The sequence below is a fragment of the Ursus maritimus genome, unplaced genomic scaffold (genome assembly GCF_017311325.1).
Source record: "Ursus maritimus isolate PB19 unplaced genomic scaffold, ASM1731132v1 scaffold_15, whole genome shotgun sequence".
In the NCBI taxonomy this organism is placed as follows: Eukaryota; Metazoa; Chordata; class Mammalia; order Carnivora; family Ursidae; genus Ursus; species Ursus maritimus.
The window spans coordinates 43,458,817-43,463,854 of NW_024423897.1; the positions used below are offsets into that span (position 1 = coordinate 43,458,817).

The 5,038-nt window shown below is 36.4% G+C and overlaps 1 pseudogene; it reads left to right on the forward strand.

The window, feature by feature from the left end:
- The window catches only part of LOC103664870, a 27,298-nt pseudogene extending 24,338 nt beyond the window's left edge, over positions 1-2,960 (forward strand).
- Positions 2,961-5,038: the final 2,078 nt, after the last annotated feature.

The window sequence follows — 5,038 nt, forward strand, 5'->3', positions numbered from 1 at the left end:
CTTTCATTCCCACCAACAATGTAGGAGGGATCCCCTTTCTCCACATCCTCTCCAACAATTGTTGTTTCTTGCCTTGTCTATTTTTGCCATTCTAACTGGCGTAAGGTGGTATCTCAGTGTGGTTTTGATTTGAATTTTCTTGATGGCTAATGATTTTGAACATTTTTTCATGTGTCTGTTAGCCATTTGTATGTCTTCATTGGAAAAGTGTCTGTTCATATCTTCTGCCCATTTTTTGATTTGTTTATTTGTTTCTCGTGTATTGAGTTTGAGAAGTTCTTTGTAGATCTTGGATACCAGTCCTTTATCTGTAGTGTCATTTGCAAATATATTCTCCCATTCCGTGGGCTGCCTCTTAGTTTTTCTGACTGTTTCCTTGGCTGTGCAGAAACTTTTAATCTTGATGAAGTCCCATAAATTCCTCGGCTCTTTGGGCAATTAACCTTTGATAAAGCAGGAAAAAACATCCGGTGCATAAAAGACAGTCTCTTCAATAAACGGTGCTGGGAAAATTGGACAGCTACATGCAAAAGAATGAAACTTGACCACTCTCTCACACCATACACAAAAATAAACTCCAAATGGATGAAAGACCTCGATGTGAGACAGGAATCCATCAAAATCCTAGAGGTGAACATAGGCAGCAACCTCTAGGACATCCGCCAAAGCAGCCTTTTTCATGACACATCTCCAAAGGCAAGAGAAACAAAAGATAAAATGAACCTTTGGCACCTCATCAAGATAAAAAGCTTCTGCACAGCCAAGGAAACAGTCAAAAAAACTAAAAAGCAGCCCACGGAATGGGAGAATATATTTGCAAATGATGCTACAGACAAAAGACTGGTATCCAAGATCTACAAAGAACTTCTCAAACTCAATACGCGAGAAACAAATAAACAAATCATAAAATGGGCAGAAGATATGAACAGACACTTTTCCAATGAGGACATACAAACGGCTAACAGACACATGAAAAAATGTTCAAAATCATTAGCCATCAGGGAAATTCAAATCAAAACCACACTAAGATACCACCTTATGCCAGTTAGAATGGCAAAAATAGACAAGGCAAGAAACAACAATTGTTGGAGAGGATGTGGAGAAAGGGGATCCCTCCTACATTGTTGGTGGGAATGCAAGTTGGTACAGCCACTCTGGAAAACAGTGTGGAGGTCCCTTAAATAGTTAAAAATTGTGCTACCCTATGACCAAGCCATTGCACTACCGGGTATTTACCCCAAAGATACAGACGTAGTGAAGAGAAGGGCCATATGCACCCCAATGTTCATAGCAACATTGTCCACGATAGCTAAATTGTGGAAGGAGCCGAGATACCCTTCAACAGATGACTGGATTAAGAAGTTGTGGTCCATATATACAATGGAATATTACTCAGCTATCAGAAAGAACGAGTTCTCAACATTTGCTGCAACATGGATGGCACTGGAGGAGATAATGCTAAGTGAAATAAGTCAAGCAGAGAAAGACAATTATATGATTTCTCTCATCTATGGAACGTAAGAACTAGGAAGATCAGTAGGGGAAGAAAGGGATAAAGAAGAGGGGGTAATTAGAAGGGGGAATGAAGCATGAGAGACCATGGACTCTGAGAAATAAACTGAGGGCTTCAGAGGGGAGAGGGGTGGGGGAATGGGATAGACTGGTGATGGGTAGTAAGGAGGGCACATATTGCATGGTGCACTGGGTGTTATACGCAACTAATGAATCATCGAACTTTACATAAAAAACCAGGGATGTACTGTATGGTGACTAACATAATATAATTAAAGAAAATCCATAGGGAAAATAAAATAAAAAAAATAAATAAGCTTTATCCCCTCATTCACCATTAATTAACATTAATGGAATTTCACAAGGCTTTTTTCTTTTGGAGGTACAGGATTTTTTTTTTTTTTAACTTGGGCCAAAAATTGACACTGAGCTAAATACAAAATGGAGCCATCTGCCTGATTTACTTCTACAAACTTGTCCATTGGAATTTTGTTAGATATCAATTTACAGAATTCATTGGATAGTATTAATCTTGCTTCCGTGATGCATCCGTAAAAACAGCCAGCCTGGAAAGTTAGAACATACAAAGGAAAACCGCAAGTTTCTATTTCTATCACTGAAAAGGTAAAATCCATGCAATATGATAAATAGGATATAGCAGAGACAAGGCAAGTCCTTGGAGCTATCACTTGCAAGTGTGACTTAGAAGGAATCATGCCAAACATTACCATCAGCTTGAGTCTTCCCACCAATGGATCTCCACTTCAGAATATTCTAGTTCATCCTTGTGTGACTTCTCTTGACCCTGCCATTCTGACTTACAGTAGCACTGGTGCAATGGATGATTCTGCTGTTAGTGTACCTTACAAATTTCTGTTCACTCTTCCTTAAGAGTCATTCAACTTATGCTACTATACTTTCCAGGTCTCTATCCCTCCAATTGTGGGTCTTTACCAAATGAAAGAGGAAGAAGTATAAGTAAAAATAACAGTTAATTTAAAACTTCATGAAAGTGTGAAAAATAATTTTGAATTCTGTGAAGCTCATATACCTTTTTATAATAGAGGTCCAATTACACATGTGGAATGCAAAGTTAGTTTTGGCCAGCTTGAAGTATTTCGAGGAAAAGCTTATTGATCTCGATTATTGGACAGAAGTTCCCCAAATCAATGGAAATTGGTCTTTCTGGAACTGTAACTTTTGGAGCCAAGAGTCACGAGAAGCAGCTATTTGACCAGATTTTCATTGGAGGTACAGCATATTTAAAGCTTCATTTTAGAATCTTAGATTATACATTCACTGGTTGTTATGTGGATCAGCATTTAGTTCAAGTTTTTGCATCAGGAAAACCAAAAATAAGTACATAGCGGAAACAAATTTCTTCTGACTATTACATTTGGAATTATAAAGCTCCTGTTCCAGTAACATATGGATCATTATTACTGTAATTTTCCCATGCTTAAATAGGATCTATACAATGGTAACATAGCTTAAATTAAATAGTAGTCTTTTATTTTTAATGTGTATGCATATAACCTATGAGTGAAAAAAAATCATTGAATGATTTAATTTAAAAAATGCTTTGGTTTAAAGTTTTAATCTGACATAGTTTGAAAGAACTTTTTTTTTTTTTAAGATTTTTATTTATTCACTTGAGATAGCGCGAGTAGGCAGGAGTGGAGTGGTGGGGGGTGAAAGGGCAGAGGGAGAGGGAGAAGCAGACTCCCCACCGTGCAGGGAACCTGATGCGGTGCTTGATGAGGGGCTTGATGTGCGGCTTGATCCCACGACCTGGAGATCATGACCCAAGCTGAAGGCAGATGCTTAACTGACTAAGCCACCCAGGTGCCCCATTTTGAAAGAACATCTTAAAGATTAACGTCTCCTATGTTGTTACTCCTTGATTTTACTTAAATATGATCTAGAGCATAAAATAGTAGTGATTCACTTCAGGCTTATTTTAGACTAGTCCTGGGTCACCCTACCATACATGTTCCTTCCTGCCCCTGTGGCAGATGTGGCTATCAGCTGCAGCCTTCTTTCTCCACTAAGCCTTCCTGGATATGGGCTCAGGCTCTTTCTCATTGCAGAGCCGCAGGAAGCTACTCCTGATGGATTGAAGATGATATGCAAGATAAAAAAAACCTCTTTGCTCTTTCAAAGCTGAGTAGTAAGCCCCCAGTATAATGTGTTGTTATGTAATACCAGATACCACATCAGAAACCACCGTAAATCTCTTGAAAAAAAATAGTCAATGAAAAATGAAGGAATATTGGTTAAATAGTAACCTGTTCTAATCAGAACTATGTTATTGACTAATAAAGAATCTGCATAATTCTAAAAAAAAACTTAAAAATAAATAGAAAATTTTAAGAGGGCAGAGGACTTGAACATACATTTTTAATTTTTCCAAAAAGACATGTAGATGGCCAACAGACACATGAAAAGATGTTCAACATCACTAATCATCAAGGAAATGCAGATTAAAACCACAATGAAATATCAACTCATACCTGTCATAATGGCTAAAATAAAAAAGATAAGAAATAACAAATAATAAGTGTTGTCAAGAATGTGGAGAAAAAGGAACACTGTTGGTGGAAATGCATATTAGTGTAGCCACTGTGGAAAATAGCATGGAGATTCCTCTATAAAAAAAAACTAGAAATACCACATGATCCAGTAATTCCACTATTGGGTATTTACCCAAAGGAAATGAAAATACTAATTTGAAAAGATATATTTATTGCTATGTTTATTGCAGCAGTATTTACAATAGCCAAGATATGGAAATTACCTAAATGTCCATTGACTGATGAATGGATAAGGAAGATTAGATATATGTAATATATATAATATATAATTTATGCACCCATAAAAAATAATGAGATATGCCATTTGCAACCACATGGATGGTGAAAAACCACACACTAAGTGAAATAAGTCAGACTGAGAAAGACAAATACCATCTGATTTCACTCATATATAGAATCTAAAGAAACAAATGAATAAACAAGCAAGGAAAAAGCAGAATCAGACCTACAAATACACAGAACAAACTGATGGTTACCAAAGGGAAGGGGATGGGGGGAATGGAGATAGGCAAAATGGGTGAAGAGAAGTGGGAAATATAGTTTTCCAATTATGGAATGAAAAAATCACAAGAACAAAGGGCACAGTGCAGGGTATTAGTCAATGATATTGGAATAGTGTTGTGTGGTGACAGATGGTGACCATACTTGTGGTGAGCATAGCATAAAGTTGAAATGCCATGTTGTACACATGAAACTTATGTAATATGTGTCAGCTATACACTGAAATAAAAATAAAAATAAAAAGTAAACCATAGATATACTCTGAAAAGTATTTCGTTTGGAGTTCTTTTTTCCCCTCTAAGGAAAATAATCAAAACATCCAAATAAACACAAAACACTCCATAAAAATTTTTCCAATATATAAGCTTACATATTTAACTTTCTTTTCCATAAAATTATGTTATCAAAAATAAAACTTTAACAAATGTAAA